Source organism: Cryptotermes secundus, unplaced genomic scaffold, assembly GCF_002891405.2.
Source record: "Cryptotermes secundus unplaced genomic scaffold, Csec_1.0 scaffold5452, whole genome shotgun sequence".
In the NCBI taxonomy this organism is placed as follows: domain Eukaryota; kingdom Metazoa; phylum Arthropoda; class Insecta; order Blattodea; family Kalotermitidae; genus Cryptotermes; species Cryptotermes secundus.
In genome coordinates this window covers 1,670-19,957 of record NW_019727923.1, presented here as the reverse complement: position 1 = coordinate 19,957, position 18,288 = coordinate 1,670, and the positions used below count along the sequence as shown (strand labels likewise).

The 18,288-nt window shown below is 42.1% G+C and overlaps 1 long non-coding RNA gene across 1 annotated transcript; it reads left to right on the top strand.

Annotated features, from left to right (window-relative positions):
• Nucleotides 1-317: 317 nt before the first annotated feature.
• Nucleotides 318-4,769, top strand: LOC111865103. The gene is made up of 4 exons (XR_002842926.2): nt 318-424; nt 2,568-2,713; nt 3,642-3,740; nt 4,571-4,769. It is a non-coding gene; the product is annotated as an uncharacterized LOC111865103 (long non-coding RNA).
• Nucleotides 4,770-18,288: the final 13,519 nt, after the last annotated feature.

Genomic DNA, 18,288 nt, shown 5'->3' with positions numbered 1-18,288 from the left:
TGGGGGTGAAATGAAAAATCGTGTGCAAATATACGAGTAAATTTAAAACGAGATTAAAATTACTTTATCCTAACATTTATTAAGTATGTCCTAATGAATTTTTTGGATACCAGGCCACTATACCAGGCTGTAACACGACATGTGCCCACATTGAACAAAGCCGGTTATCGCAAAAATATTGGGAATTTACTACATAAATTGTGTGGGAGACATTGACACAAACTTATAATATATGGTTTCCTGCACCACAGGGATTCTAATATAACAGTACAAAAATATTATTGATAACAAGAGACATGCGCGTTTCAATTTCGAGGAAAATTCGACCAAAGTCACTACAGATATATAAGACCTGTAGCAAGTGGCATACACCAAAGCACGAGCGGTTGTCGCAGCAGTGAGAGGGCTCAGTAACTTCGTTAAGGTAAAAAGCAATAAATTCCTATATTTTCTTAAATTCATTGGCTATTGCCTTACATTCCACTAAGTAATTTCTTACTAATTCTGTTGAAGTCAAGCCAGTTCCAACTGGACGAAATATTACTCGTTCTGACGTTGAAACAAGGAACTTAATAAAAGGAAGCGGCCTCCGTAGTCTAGGGGTAACGTTCCCACCTCATGACTCAAGGTATGCGGGTTCAAACGCAGCGGAGGTCGTGGAATTTTTAAGGGCGGAAAAATTCAATGAACAAGTCCTCCGGGAGGGAACTTAAGCTGTGGGTCCCGTGTCGTAGTTTACGGCACGTAAAAGAACCTCATATCCCAAGGGGACCACTGAGCCAAATTGATCGGACATTTCCACCCAACAGTAATCTCTAACGCCTCTGATAGATGGGGGAAGCATCGAGAGATTCAGCTGAGCCAGTAGAGGCCGAACTCGCTGGCTGACTCGGGACTGATGGGACGCGCCAGTATCGGTAGTGTATAGAGACTGGCAGAATACCTCAGAGGGGACGTACAATAGACCACTGGTCGCGGTGCATGGGGAAACCCACACCTCCAATAATAATAATTTTAATAATAATAATAATAATAATAATAAAAGTGACTAATGGGCATTCGCTAAACAAATATACGCGGATAATAACAATAAAAAAGCAATAAATACAAATGATATCCTATTTCCTAATCTATAAAATTTCTATCGTAACAAGAGCCAGCGAGTATCTCAGTATTAGGGATANCTGAGCCAGTAGAGGCCGAACTCGCTGGCTGACTCGGGACTGATGGGACGCGCCAGTATCGGTAGTGTATAGAGACTGGCAGAATACCTCAGAGGGGACGTACAATAGACCACTGGTCGCGGTGCATGGGGAAACCCACACCTCCAATAATAATAATTTTAATAATAATAATAATAATAATAATAAAAGTGACTAATGGGCATTCGCTAAACAAATATACGCGGATAATAACAATAAAAAAGCAATAAATACAAATGACATCCTATACCCTAATCTATAAAATTTCTATCGTAACAAGAGCCAGCGAGTATCTCAGTAAGCAATTAGGGATATATAGAACTGTAGCAAATGGCACACGCCAAAGCATGTTGGTTGCCACTGCAGCGAGGAATCCCAACAGCTTCGAGAATGTAACTCTCTTTTGTTATTATTCCTGTGCTTGAGAGGACATACACGTACGTTCCGTCTCAGAGTTTAAACAATTAAAGCATTTCAGTTTACTGATACAACACGTGATATTCGAGCAAAATTACTACGGCTCTGCAACTAAAATTAACTTATGTACCAACAGTTGCCTGAGTTTGAAAAGTACGTTGAGACAGGCGAGATAGAAATGGCTGCCTATGACACAGGTGGTCAGTGAAATGAACGACTTACTGTCTATGTCTGCTACCTTAACGAATTGAATTAGTGACAATTTCATTTCATTTTATTCAAAACACATCTATGTATGCAGTTACAAATGTGGTGTAGCGAAACGCAGAAAAATTGATCTTGGCCAAAAATGAAATTGAAAAAAATTTGATATTAAATCCGAATGAGACTATTATTTCAGGTTCAGGGTTCATGAAGATGGAGGCACAGCCTCCCCCGAAATACCAGTGAATATCTAACACGAACACCACCATAATTTCTCTCCTTAATATAGATCTCAAAACTCATTCCCCTGTACACTGCTCATTGGTAAGGACTGAATGCGCGTTCTGATCGGGGCTAACACCGGAATTTTCTGTTAGCCAATATAGTCCAGATCTCCCGTCTTTATCCATGGGTTTCAGGGACCGCATGATAACGATAGAAACGGAATTAGACTGTTCTAATCCCTTGTTGTAAACATGAGCCTAAGAGATATGGGGGGGGGGGGCAAAATGGAAAATCTTAGCAAAAATGTCCGACTTCAATAACAACGAAATTCTGACAACAAATAAACCACGAATGCGCGATGTACACCACATCACAGGATGTTCTAAACGCATTTTAACCCACGTATCAGACAACTATAGACTTTACATTGATTATAGAACTCAGAGGTTATTCTCAAGTCACACATTTGCTGAAATAGAGAAATTGCGCGAAGTATAATCTGGTTTCTGCAAAACGCAGTGTCTGAAAACTATTTGTGGGCATCTTGAGAACTCCATCATACCAAGGATACCCCAGAAACTCCAAGTTCGCTACAATGAGGACTGCCGTGTTCCTGTTTGCAATTCTCGTCGTGCTCGGCACCTTCATCGCTCAGTACCCTGCAGGTAAGCTAACTTACCGTCACGTGTATGAGTGACTATAGAAGGGGATTGCATTGGTAATTGTTCGTATTGACTTTTCACAATTCTTAATTACAAGTATATTTTTCTCTCCCCCACGGCATAGGAGCTTCTAATTCTCTTATCCAAGGGGAACCGAGGCCTTTAGAATACATGGAGCTGTCACTACACTCCACATACGTCTCCATTTCGTGGTGCTTAAATAACGTAGCAGAGGGATAACATTATACTTCCTTTATAATCACTATCAATGAAGAAATGAAAGTATAGCTCTATGAATTCTGAACCTCGGTAGTAGTTGATTGGCCCAGCTTCACTCCCCGTCCATTTTCTCCCTGAGAAAAGAGCCCTCGGCACCCACTGAGTAGGAGACTGGGTTGTATCCAAGGTACACTGAACGTTATAAAGAAGAGAAAAATTATCTTTTCTCGCCGGTAATTAATCCAAATTACTTGCATTTGACGTTTTTACGATAGTGTCTATAATCTTTACTATTTTTGGAATGTGTTCCCACGTAGTCTAGTAGAAACATACGTTTTGGATGTCTATACTACCTCCAACCTCAGTGCTTACATATAAGTGAAGCAAGAAAACCGGCATTCAGCAAGCAGCAGGCAAATTTCTCTGCTTGTTTCTATTTCCTTCTTCACCCCACTTAATGAAACAGAAAAAGGAGGCACTCTATTCTTCTGTAACAACGGTAAGCCTCTGTCAGGCTTCCGGCATTACAACCAAGATACAGCACTCTCCAAACCATATTCCTTTATCATGGCTGACATTTTACCTGGGCAACTTGAAACAAACAAAAATGGGAGGTTCTTTCTTATCGGTAGAATTTAATTTCTATTCGCTCTATGCTGAGTATTGAAAAATAGTCTTCACAGCCATCCTTATTTTGCTCCGTTTTTCATAGAAGCGGCCTGCGATTTCCAGCAATGTTGGGTCACATGCCAGAGGCAGTACACTATCTATTTCGAGAGGGCATTCTGTGACGGAGGTACTTGCAAATGTGGTAAGTTGTGTGGATACTAAGCGCTTCATCATTCACTGTGAAGTAGGCAAGAACGTTTTCAAGCAAGTCCTTTCAATTAGAGTCACTGTTCCGAATGTGCATGTACATGCCCTCAAGGAGGATAAATCTAATGATACAAAGGATCCCTTTATGAAAATCCGGTGTGTGCAGTCCATAAAAACCAAAACTATCGCATCGTACGTGTATCGTGACGTATTGTTGTAAAATCCGGATGTAAGGTATCCACTAGATAGAACTAAACGTAGGTGGGAGGATAATTAAAAATTAACATAGAAAATAGGATGGGGAGTTATGGACTGCATTTATCTGGCTCAAGATACGGATCGTTGGAGAGCTCCTGGGAACGCATTAATAAATTATCGGTTTCCATAAAATGTCGGGAAAATCCTGAGTAGTTGAGCGTCTAGCAGCTTATAAAGAAGGAGTGAGCTATATCGAGTTAATAAATTGTTCGGGTAGTTTGTTAGTTAGTTAGTTGAGAGTGTTAGGAAAGTCAGTGCTGAAATAGAGAGAGGAACTATTCCAAAAAAAAACACAAAACTAGGAATGACAGTTTGTATGAAATAAATACTGATAATGGAGCAGCAAACTTTGCCCAAGTTCCCATTGGATGTGAAGCTGTGTGGGCCCCCAGATCTGATGTGAAGATTTGGCAGGAGATGAATTGACTATCCACAACAGAGATCAAAATTCTGACTTATGCTTAGTTCAGTCGATAACCTTCCTGCTTTGAAGCAGAAAATTATATTTGTTGGTCATTAACAAGTATTACTATTATATAAACAAGCACAATCTTTTATCTGTTTCAGTGTACCGGACATCATAGCCACGGAATTTCCCGTTAATTCTCAAATGGAGACGAGCAGCTGCAGATTGACAACTTCTTATTCTCAAGGGGATTATACACGCACACTTTTGGTGACGTTTAGATTCTATGCCGAGTATTTGATGTAACTACTGCTTACTGACTGTTTAAGTAGTTTAAAATTAAAGAATGCAAATCACGAGGCATGTCTATTTCACTTCACTTCTAGTGTTATATTAAAAATTATCTGTACCCGGCCACGCGTTCCTGTGGCTCAGTCTAACGAAATATTTCAATTCAAACGCCGATCAATCGACACAGATCAATCCCACCGCCAATTGCACTGAAAAATAAGGAAAACCGTTAAGAAAACAAAATGAAAAACAATGAAAAATAAACTTTACTCAGCCACTCTCAGCCTGTCGCGTTCATTCTGTTGAGAACGAAGCAGATCTGAAGCTGCAGAACGCGATCGCCGTGCTCGCAACCGTGCCTCCTCAAGTCTGGCTGCACGTCGCTCTGCTGCTTTCTCGGCACGTATTTGAGCCATTCTTTGTCTCATTCGCTCGTTCGCTCATGCCCGTTCTTCCCCAGTTTGATTTGCAATTACTCTACGCCTTGCTTTCGCTCCGCGAGTACGACGACCGAAGTTTGATCTTCCGCGAATCATTATTTGGATGAACTAAAGCAGATCGATTGCACTGAATAAGAAGAAATATATTTATAACAAAAACATACAAAATTGCAATACATTAAAAAAGGAAAGAACACGAACTGGAAAACAAAGAAACAAAAAAATTAAAAATATTAACGAAATATTTCAATTCAAACGCAGATCAATCGACACAGCTCAATCCCACCGCCAACTGCACTGAAAAATAAGGAGAACAGTTAAGAAAACGAAACGAAAACAATGAAAAAAAAACGATACTCACAAAATGAACGACGTATAACACGTTACAATATATTAATATTGAGTACCATTACTTATTTTAACAACCAACCAACCTGTCACAGGTGTGACATATGTCACACATGATTTTAACATCATAAAGTCTTGAAATACATTTTTAGTGAGTGACATATTCTTGATGTCTTTTAAATTGTTTCATTATTTACGTGTACTTTGATAATAAGAATATGTCGCGTGTTACCTATGTAACCCTGTTGTGGTCACGTGTCTCCTATTCAGTGCGACAAATAACTTCCACGTACGTCTCGGATTCAGCGAATAAGTTATTGAACGCTCACTTTTACACCAGCGAGTACAATTATTCACGTCCAGCATCACCAAAAACTCTTCGGAGCTGGACTGTTATATCCTGGTTTCGGACGCAATAGAGGGCACTTTCGCCCACGGTTCCATTTCACGTGTTCTGTGCTCGTTGCCGCGGTTATTCCTAGGCAACGATCTGTTGGTATTCGATGACGACAGAACACCTTGTAGAAGTGTTTGGTTTCATCCGTTGTTACGCAACGGAACCTCTTATCCTATCATCTCCGGGGAAACGCGTTTCTTGTTTCGGCAATTCCTATGCAACGGCCCACTCTTATTGCGTGTCCATGGAAGTATACTTTCCGGTTTCATCCGTTGTTACGCAACGGATCCTCTTATCCTATGTAACTGTTCTAGCGTTACTATGGAAACGACTGCTAAATTCGAAACATGTGACATGTTTTTACCTGTTTTACCTGGCACAGGTGTGACATCTATATAATAGGTATATAAGAAATCGCGCGTATTCCAATGCAACGTTGTGCCAAATTTCAAAGCAATCGGTGAAGAACTTTCGGAGATTTTCGAGCAGAGGCAAACGAACACTTACATTTTTATTTATATAGATATTGTAACGTGTTTACGTTACTGAATACGCCGTAGAGATCGTTAACTGGTTTATTGAACAATCTACAACTAACGGCTATAATTAATGATCACAATATTACGGGTTTCCACACTTTACAAACCCTACAACAAAAACTCTTAACACAATCTTCACGAAACTNATCCGTCTGGAGGGACTGAAGAAAACTACGAAACCTTGGTGGCCTGATCACAGGTACTCGCACATAAGAGACTGGAAACCCACTCACTCAGTCGCGACGACAATTGAACACTAAGATACAATGCTTGACTCATTCTTAACGGTGAGTCGCTTTCAGCAAAAACTGCATAAGAACAAATATAGGGCGATCTGCCGCTGTGACAGAGAGGATATTCTCGTGCTGACTCTCCTAGGTAACAGACGTAGCGCCTGCGCAGAATGCCCGAATACTCTCGTCGAAATATAGGGCCCCACTTCTAGAGCACGTTGCATGTCTAGGAGAAAACAAAATTTTGTATCATAGTTCTCAATGGAACATGAAGCCAAGATTGACTGCGCTGACGAGGCCCAGATGTAATTTAATGGGCCGACAGATCAATGAGTAAATCAGATATGTTTACAACATTGAATATTTTATTATTTCTGAGGTTTGTAGGCAAAAATAGTGGAAAACTATAGTATTAAGAAAAATAGATTCGAAATTTAACTCCTTCAATATAATTATAGATATTTTCGCAAATATCTTTAGCATTAGCAAACAGAACACCTCATACCATCTAGTTCATTTTTATCCTTAACTTTCCAAAAATAAGGCGTTCTTATTTTTGTATTGGGCAATATTAGAAAGAAAAATCTCGCATCATAATTTTGTTATACCGGCATTTGTTAATTTCTTTTTCGATGTCCCCTAAAATTGCACTTTCAAGATATGCTATTTTTTCGAAATATTTCCAAATTCTTTACAATCCTAAGCCATTAGATCAAAACACTGCATTTCATTCTTCTTTGAGGCCATAGTAATTATATGGAACAACTTGCTTATATATTTTTATTTCAGCTACAATATTATTACACAACTTAATATTCTTGGGCAAACAGCCAAGTAGTCATTAAGGCTGTATTATTTATGTTCTCCTTGTATTCATCTCTGCCTCCAATCCTGCAACAGTCCACGCGCACTACATGACTGCTGCATCCCCTCTGTACATGGGGCTCTACTTATATGTCTAGAGCTCCCTGTCTGCACAGAACTTGATGGCCTGTACACATCACAGTGTTTCTCCTTAAGCAGCTCACTGAATTATGAAATGTATTCACGTCTCTTGGGTTCAGATATGTTCCTGAGCATATACACGTTTTCTTTTCAATCTAACACACCGCTTCTTTCGTTGGAACTAGGAAACTAAATAAGTTACGTACGTAAAATTTTAGATACATTTCCGGGAATATAGAAAATACTGATTTCCTATATGGGTCTCGCCAGCACAGGCATTCTTTTTTTCGGTAACAGACGGATCCATCAGCCATAACTCTCACCAATTTTCCACTGTCACAGAACTTCCTTTATATTAAATACCATGTTCGTCATATGCACAACAATTTTAAAAAGAGAGAAAGAGGTGATATTCAAATCTTAATGACCCAATATGTAACTTAGAAGTATTACTACAATGTGTTTGNGGAGTTAGTTCGTAATGGGGTTTGGGGGGGGGGGGGCATGGAATGGCTTAGTTGGTTTTGACGCTATGCTACAAACCGGAAGGCCGAGGTTTCAAGTCCCGACGAGGCCATTGGATTATTCAGTTGACCTAATCCTTCCAGCCGCACTATGGCCCTGAGGTCGACTCAGACTCTAACAGAAATGAATACGAGGAATATTCTTTGAATGTTCTTGGAGTAAAGGGCAGCCGACGCATAGGGCTGACTACATTGCCTTCATCTACATTTCAAAAACCCTATGGGCCTCCACGGCCTGATACAAGGTTACCTTTACTTTCTTTTTTACTCTTATTTTACAGTACAATATGGCTCCAAACGAAATTATCCGTGAATAATACTTGTTGTCGTCCCTAGATCGGCTCAAATTTATCCTCGCTGTTCACCGCACCGCACTTGTACACTCCGACTTAATTCATGGTCCCTCTCTCCGACGCATAACGTTGAATGGTTATTTCTTGTTCCACTGTTGGTATGTGCAGAGTTCTGAATGCTCGTCTGTGAGATTTATTGTGTCTGCTCACTGGACGCTGCAGAGAAGAGAAAAGCAGAACGGTTACAGTGAGTGACAATAAAGAGATGACAATGAGAGAATATTAACAAACGTTGCACATAGACGGAGAACAAGCGGAGGGCAAAGTCAGACCTACGCAGTTCAAAAGGATACTGCTCTTCACTGTCTTCCGGAATTTGCTTTCAGCTCTTACCGATATTTTCAATACGTTGTTTTATTAATATTGTTATTATAAATACATAATGTGTTACAACGTCAATGTAATTAAAATTGTTTCTAGGTATTGGAGACAATTGCTCAGCGGGTTACGACGGTAGCAACGAATATTACGAAATGTGTCCGGGTGACTCGGAGTGCAACCATGACGTCGGCAAGTGTGTATAGACCAACTCCACAAAACCGATGCCTCCAAAAGAGTCCTGCGAAATTCGGCGAATTTCATGACTAACTGTAAGGGAACTGTTCCATGCAGTTCACCCAAACAGAACCGTTTCTGACTTGTATGTCGGAGACACTGGTTCGTGTCCGATACGAGACACCTTCTATCCTAACTGAGATTCCTCTTAGGTTTCCTCAGTCACTCCAGAAAAATGATAAACAAGGACTAAAATTCAGTGCATGACAGCCTTCTCTTAGGTCCCTTAAAATTCATCATCTCCTGCATCTCGTTATTTGAGGCTGCAGAGATGACGTGGCAATCGGCGCGCCGCTCTTTTGAGCCATCACTGCAATTCCCGGAAATAAAGCTTAAAACCCTTCTTACAAACCTACCAGAAATTAAAAAGCCTCCTGCATGTAAAGCACGTAGTTAGACAAAGTAAACTACTGTATTTACGCATGTATAGGCCGCGTGCGTGTATAGGCCGCAGCACAATTTTCAGATAGAAATTGTAGAAAAAATAATTTTCTTGGAATATTATTTCAGGAGTAGAAATTATTCCGAAATTTGGCAACGTTCAACATTCCTAAGTTCGCAACTAGCGAAAATAACGGTACCGCTCGGAACAAAGGCATTGCGGTGGAGAGTTATAACCTTTTCGCCTTTACTTGACTTGCCTGGTTAGTTCTGAGTGAAACATGGGTCGAGTAAGAGCAGGTTATACGTCTAAAGTTAAACTTCAAGTGGTGCGTTACGCACAAGAACACGGAAATCGAGCAGCAGGGAGAAAATCCGACGTTGACGAAAAAAATGTGCGAAGATGGATACTAACGAAAGATGCCCTTGAAAAAACGTCACAAAATCGACAATCTTTCCGCGGAAAGAAAGCTAAATTTCCAGAACTTGAAAATACACTTTTGCGATACGTGCGTAATACATGGGCGGATGGATTTTCAGTGCCTGTGGAAATGATTCAATTTGAAGGCCTCAAAATAGCGGACAGAATGAAAATTCCTCGTAATGAATTTAAGGGAAGTTATGGATGGGCAAGGCGCTTTATGGCCCGACATGATCTTGTAATTCGGCGACGGACGTCAATAGCGCAGCGCCTTTCCGACACATACCAGGAGAAACTGCTTGCATTTCAAAAACATGTCCTGAAATTAAGAAAGACACACAACTACACCATGGGAGCTATTGGAAATGTTGATGAAACTCCTGTGTTCTTTGAAATGCCGGGTGAAAGTACAGTGAACAAAGCAGGCGAAAAAACAGTGCATGTGCGGACTGCAGGAGCAGAAAAGCAGCGGTGTACCGTAATGCTTGGTATCACTGCTGATGGAAACAAACTACCACCATTTGTAATCTTCAAACGCAAAACATTGCCGAAAGAAAAGCTTCCACCGGGAATTTTGGTGAGAGTTCAAGAAAAAGGATGGATGACAGAAGAGCTCTATCTGGATTGGTTGAAATCAGTGTGGTTTCGGCGCCCAGGCGCACTTTTACGTCAGCGGTCAATGTTAGTGGTTGACAGTTTTCGAAGCCATTTAACTGAAAATGTGAAAGTGAAGATGAGGCAGGAGAAAAGTGATATGGTTGTGATACCAGGGGGGATGACTGGCATGTTACAACCACTTGACGTGTCAATAAACCGTCCTTTCAAGTCTCATTTGCGGCGCTTTTACCGGGACTGGAGATGCGGTTCCACGGAGATGACGCCGACTGGACGATTGAAGAAACCTTCATTAAGTCAAATGTGTGAGTGGATTGTGGCTGCATGGAACACCATACCAGAAGAAATGGTTTCCAAAAGTTTTAAAGTCACATCCATTTCCAACGCAATGGACGGGACTGAAGATGACGCTGTATGGCTGACATCACCTGACAGCGAAACTTCGAGCGAGAGCGACATCGACAGTAACGAGTCAAGTGATGAACAGTAATATGGTTCAATTACCGTGGACCAACTTCAGAAAGTGTCGCATAATTTATTCATGCGATGCGAAGCATGTTTGCAAGCAGAAGGGGGTCACTTTCAGCACCTGTTATAAAGCACGGTAAGTTTGTGTTATCTTTTTACAGTATTCTTATAAATGTGTGCATGTACAGAAACTGATGTAAGGGTATCAGCGACACGACTGCACTCTCGCTAGCGGGGAGGGGCACAGTAGTCGCGGAGAAACGTTCCATCCGCTCTACGCTGCTGCCCCGGTTTCCTCGATCTTTGAACACCCTGTATTACTAATTATGAATATAATTTTTTTTAAATGAAGTATGATTTCGAATATTTCGAATATAAGCCGCACCCCAGTTTTCCTCTTGAATTTTTGGCAAAAAATGTGCGGCCTATACATGCGTAAATACGGTATTAAATCCTTTTTAAAATACTACCAGATATTAGAAAGCCTCCTGCAAGTGAAGCAAGTAGCAAAGCAACCACGTCTTCCATTTCAGATAAGCATCTGAAGATGCTTATCACACACGGCACGATCTTCAGTAAGTCTGTTCGTTCTTAATATAGTGTGACGTGTTGCGCAATGGAGGACACCCCTCCCTCCCCAGCGGTGGGGTGTTGGCTCTGGCCACGATGACGTAGCAGATGAGTCTGCACTCCGACGACCCCACCCCCTCCTGCACTCTGACGTGGTACAGCTTCCCGCAGTGACGCGGCACCGCTTCCGACTCTGACGAGACACGCAACGCCGCTCAGACACGGGCAACAGGCAACAGCGAACGGAATAAAAGCTGGCTTAGCCGCAAGCGAGGGTCAGTGTGTGATCAGGAGTGATACAGTTGGAGTATAGCAGCAGTCGCGGAAAGAAGATCCGGACGTGTGTGTAATTGTGTAATTGGGAGTGTGTGATACAGTGATACATAGCTCCCCTACTGTAAAGGTGTAGACTACTGAAGACAGAGTGAACTGATTTGCGCATAGGGTTATAAATTGTGATACCCCGCAAGAGTGTTGTAATTAATTGTAGCCGAGACTTGTAGGTTGTTAAATAAACCAATTAACAATCCGAACGGCGTCTTCTGTAACTAAACACGTTATACTGGTGTCAGAAGTGCTATACGAACTTGAACTTGAACTTGTAGTTGGGAGTGTGTGTCCAAGCTCGTATCCCACTTCTGACACCAGTATAACGTGTTGAGTTACAGAAGACGCCGTACAAGGGACTTAATCCCACCCCACTAGCAACAAAAAAAAAAGAAGAAGATTCAGTGAAAATGTCCGTTTATGAAACAGATTACAGATATATTTTCCGTTTAATGAAACAGATTACAAATATATTTTAATTATCCTATTACAAGAGTTTAATCAGGAATAAATTGTGATTACAAACAATGACGTAATTAAAATCACAAAGAACCTATTCGAAAACACGCGTATTAAAATTCTGAGTAAAATTTCTCACTACTGGAACAAATATGAAGGGTATACATATTTCCTTGCCGGTCACGGTAGCCGAGCGGTCTAAGGCATGTACTGTCTTCGCTCGCTCGGAAGCCGGATCGTGGGTTCGAAACCCACTCATGCCATCAATGTTTAGTTTGTGTGTATGCGTTTTTCTGTGTTTGTGTACAGGTAGAGGCCTTGCGACGAGCTGATCACCCTCCCAAGGAGTCCTACCGAATGTGTAAGATCTAGTAAACCAAAGTGAAACGTAAAAGTTCATGGAGGTAGGCCTAGGCCCACTGGGGCTGTAGTGCCAAGGAAAAAACAATAGATATTTCCTTATTATTAATTCCGTATGCTACAGAAGTGTATTCTGGAGTACCTTCTCAGAAATTACTTGGCACGAATTAATTACTTCTCTCTATAGGAAAGGATTACTGTATCCCAACTGGAGACATCAGGCAAGGCTTGATAAGCTTGCTAGCTCCATTGTACCAATGGCGACAGCAAAGACGTCCGGCTACAGTGCCTAAGTCTTGAGCTGCCTTAGTGCACGCATTCGGGCTCTGGTAATTGTCTCGTCTTACATTAATTTGGAGATAGTTCGAAGAGCGTTCACAAGCCACACACAATACATAAATCATCATTAATACAAGTAATTCTAGCCTTGATTTATTTAATCCGTCTTGCAGTGCATACACTCATGTATCTCCTTCTCTCCCTCGCACTACATGTTTCGGCATAATAATGCCATCTTCAGATGCTTACTTATCCACGTCAAACCAGTTCATTGCATGCCATGTTCACACATTAAAATAACTAAAATATGTATCTATCATATACATTGTCAAACGTTAAAAATATTAAAATTGTTCAGGATACCACATCGCTACGTCGCCCCTCACTACGTCAGTCACGCCCATTCTCCTTTGTTGGAGCACTCCTTCACTATCTTGTGCGTTGTGCTTTTGTTGTGTCGTGCTCCTGCGACTGCGTGTGTTATACATTAATTCTAGCCTTATTCGAGACATTTCAACCGTTATATAGAACCAATAGGTACAAAGGTAGTATTTAGAAAATTCATTTATTTTCTAAACTAAATAACAAAAAACAACGCATTTCGAGTATTTGTTTGGATTAACAAATTGAAAATTGATACATTTTTGACAGAGAGAAAGCATATCGGTAAAATCCTGACCTTATCTCTTTAATTGGGTTTGGGACCCTTGATTCCTTTTTAAATTGAGACATTTGAGGGTTATTTCTTCGGTCTACTGGAAGACTCAAATCTCAACACCAGTCTCTGTGTGTTTTGTGCCGATCGGATCCCTACCAGCGAAATGAAGGGAACGGAAACCGTGCAAATACGGGAAAATTTACCCATCACAACGTGGCCAGATAACACTGTGACAAGGAAGGCTGGTTTTCCTCATTTCCTTGTCCGGATCTCTTATCTTGGTTTTCGAAAGGAAGTAACAAGTGTAGGTCGGTCTGTATGTGAAGTGTACATATTTATGTATGCAAGAAATATTTTTGTCTGTAATCTTTAAAAAATTATAGTTTTATAGTGGACTTTCCACTGCTTTGTGGAGGCCATTTCCTTGTCCACCAGTTCCTGGTTAAGGACAAATACTTACATTAGAGGCTAATCTTCCGCGATAATATTTGTTGAAAACTGTTTAGTGGAAGCAACGAAAATTTATCATAATTGCCTTGTTTTTTGGTACTTGGATAAAATAATTTTTGCCACTGACGAATATATAAATACACAAGTCTAGTTCAGTCCATTAACAAGTCAGAATAGAATCTAACGAAGACTTTCCGATATAGGAAAGGAAAATACAATGGGAGGGTATAAGGTATTGTACACGAACAACTCATGAATGTAAGGAAATCAGGAGCTAATTTAAGAAAATAAATCAGCAGGCCTATTTGTTATGTTATTTGAACCAACAAGAAACGAAACAAACTCCGTAGCCTGTAGTCCGTAAGCGATCTATACCACCGAGCCATCGCCCCTTGTCGGCGAAGTAAGTGCCAACTTTTTCGGATAGAGGATATTGCGTGGTCAGCGCAACGGATCCCCAAGCCCGTTAATTTCCGGTTTTCTTGCCGGAGCCCTTATTTCCTCAAACAACACCTCAATTATACTCACGAGGCTGAGTGGACCCCGTTCGAGACCCACTACTTCTCAGAAAATCTGGTATCGCCTGGAAACAACCCGGGATCACTTGATCTGTATCCAGGAACTCCGACCACTAGACCACAGAAGCAGTCTATTTGGACGAACATAGTAAAATAAAAACAAATTATTGCGTATCCTATTAAATGCTTCTTATTTAATTACTAATTTATATCAAGTTATAATGTAAAGGGTCAGCATATAGGCAATAATTAAATCGAATTAACAGGTTTGTCTGAAATAAAAATCAGATTTCTTTAATTTGCCATACAAACTTTATACTTAATGGTTTCTTAATTTTTATACATTTAATATGTAAAGAACAGAAAATATTTTATAACTTTGTGTCTCTTCTCGAAAGTCTCTGTGGTCTAATTGTAAGAGTTCCTGCCTACCGATGCTGAGGTCCCAGGTTCGATTTCCGTCGCTACAAGATTTTCTGAAAAGTAGTGTGTGTGTGTGTGTGTGTGTGTGTGGAACGGGGTCCACTCAGCCTCGTGAGGACAATTGAGGAACTCTTTGATGGAAATGGAGTCTCCGGTCTGGAAAACTGAGATAAACGACCGTCGGGACCCGTTGCGCTTACCACGTGACACCCTCTCTCCGTAGCAGTTGGCACTAGCTTCGCCGAAAAGAGGCTGTCGTTCAGTCGTTCAGGCTTGCGGAGTAAAGGCTATGGAGTTTGTGTCTCTTCTCTCCGTTATAGATGGTGAGAAGTAGATTTAGTCACAGTACGCAGTGAAAAAATATTTGTAATATAGTGACATGTTGCTCAACGGAGGACCCCTACCTCCCCAGCGGCACGTGGCGGTAACGTAGCGCTCTCGTTACTACTTGTCGCGCTACGCAGGACACCACTCCTCCCCCCCTCCGCGGTGACTTAACGCGCAACGCGCGGTGACGTAAGACGGCGCGAGGTAACAGCGTTGCTAGGCTATACGCTAACACGGTGACGCGGCACCGCTTCCTACTGTGACGTGGCACGCAACAGGCAACACTGCGGCTATATAAGGGAACTGCACAGCAGCTACGAGTTAGTTGTAACGTAGCAGTCGCCGAGTCAAGTTGACATATAGCAGCAGTCGCCGAGTTCAGTAGTAGTCGAGCGAGTGTGTTATCAACAGTTCTCAAGGCAGTAGCCCGCGAGTACAGTTGGAATATAGCAGCCGTCGCGGAAAGAAGAACCGGACGTGTTTGTAACTGTGTAATTGGGAGTGTGTGAGACAGAGAGACTTGTATAGCTCCCGTACTGTGAATACTTGTAGCCTACTGAAGATATAGTGAACTGATTTGCGCATAGGGTTATAAATCGTGAAACCCCGCAACAGTGTAAACAGATTATTGCGATTAGGGTTATAAAGTGTGAAACCCCGCAACTGTGTTATAAATAATTGTAGCCGTTACTTGTAGGTTGTTGAATAAACCAATTAACAATCCGAACGGCGTCTTCAGTAACGAAACACGTTACAATATTGACAATCCTTGAAAAACTGACATTTATCTGCAAAATACAATGACGAAGACTGATAACTGTACAAAGATTTTAAATTGAAAAAAGAAAGCTACTCCAATTCTGTAGCATTGCTCTGTAATCTCTGAATACAATTTTTTGTTCACAATTTCCTGTACTTTTTGTACTGTCCTGGATCTCTGTCGAGCCCAAAAACTTATCTCGATTCACTGTTAGTTGTTCAGGAAGTTCCGTTTCAGTTATATCTGCTTATATAATTATATACAAACACAAATCTATATATAAAGAACATACTATGTACATATAAGATCCTTTTTCAGTTTCTCAGACATACACTACAAATTGAGGAATATGCTTATGATTTACGTGTATCTCTCTCCAGATCTTCGTTGCTGTGTTCAGTTTTGCATCCACCGTACTCTTGTCAGCGAATCATGGTTCTGGTCTTTCGACTGGGAATCCACAGGTTTGTCGTGTTGCATGCATTCCTTCCTCTTGCGGTGTGACCAACGCCTCCGACTGCCACACCGGCGAGCAGTACGTGCAGAGAAGACGATGGTGCGGCTGCTGCAATGCAAATTGCTGTGGTGCTTGCGTTAAAACTGTCGGTACGTGAAGGTGATCTCTTGACTGCTGGTGGGACTGCCACTGGTGTATGTAGAGTCTGAGACCGCTGCTCCTGCAACGTGTTGCCTCGGAGAGCCGCCGCGAAGGAGACTCCAGGAGTGACTATATTTGATGAGAACACCCTTCCTGTTGTGGTTTTGGGTGCTCTCTGCAATTTCCTCTTCTGCAGCTCCTCCTTCGCGTGACTGCAGCCGCGGTAGTTAGCGGGATGCGGTTTCTCCCCATCCTTCAGCTCACAGTTACAACACGCTGGAGTGGAGGTAGCGTTCTCTTTCTCGGGGCACTCTCTGTGCAGGTGGCCACCCCCGCACCACATGCAACGGGGAGGTTGTTTACAATTAGCCCAGACGTGGCCAAATTGTTGGCAGTTGTGACACTGCGTAAGGCCACTCTGTGCTCTATAGGCCTCGACCCGGATGGAAATATGGCAAAGGTTATTTAGCTTGAAAATATCTTGGGATTTTGCCGTCCTGGGTAAGGTTATAAGGAAGAGGGGAAGGTTTCTGGATATCCTTCCTTCTGAAGGCGACCCTCGGGTGGTTGTCATCTGCTTGACGCTAACCACGTCAAATCCCAGGGTCACCAATCCCTCAGAAATATCTTCCGCCGGGGTGTTGTGGGGGAGGTGACGGATTACAGCCTTAATGGGTTTTAGGGACTTCGGAAAGAAGGTGAAATAGGAAAGTTTGTTGTTTGAAAGATAGGACTTGACGGCTTCGAAATCCGCCATGCTTTTGGTGATGACTCTGGTCCCGCTTTTGGTATTACGGAACTCAAAGTCACCACTGACCACATTTTTAAGTTGCTTCTGCAATTGAATTAGGTTTACAGTAGTCGTTATAATTATTGGGGGTGGCCTGCCTGCTCTCCCTGATGTATCCACCTCCAGAGTAGTGGATCCCTCCTCCAGCGCAGTGGCTCCGTCACCAGCAGAGTCGGTGTCCATTGTCGTCACCCTGAGAGGAGCAAAGTAGTTGCGGGTAGGCACCTCTTTGGTTTTGGTGTTGCCTGTGGCAGCCGCTGCCTTCTTTGAAGTCGGGGCGGACTCGGTTGTGCTCTGCCGTTTCCGCCTTCGGACCTCTTTGAAGTCTTCCTCTTGGGAGGGCTTCGTCTGGGTTTTTGTTGCCTCCGATGTTCTGGCTTTCACTAGGGACTTCAGATCGTTCAGTGTAACTGTGTAGGTTCCGTACAGAGCACTGAACAAAATCTTGCCCTTGAGAGCCTTGCAATAGCCCTCTCTGCTTTCTTCAGCGGCATTTATTATTGCCGCCCACTCAGCACTTTCTCCAATTGTGGCTGGTGTGAAGCTGGCCACATCCTCAATATCACAGATGATTTTAAACAGTCTCCTGTAGTGTTCATCTGCTGCAGGATATTGCTTTACGTTTTCCTTGTACTCTGCCTGTAGTGAGGCTCTTTTCTCTGTCCAGAATGCATGGTAGCCAGGCACCGAGGCGCCCGCCATGTCTGGCACGGCACGGCACGACACGACACAGGCCTCAACCAAAATCTGATAATTTTAACAACAAAGGATCGAAAATTTCAGAGCTACCAGCAATATAACTCCTTAATACTCTCCTTGAGCGTGAATCAGTCCTGTCCTGTCAAACAGA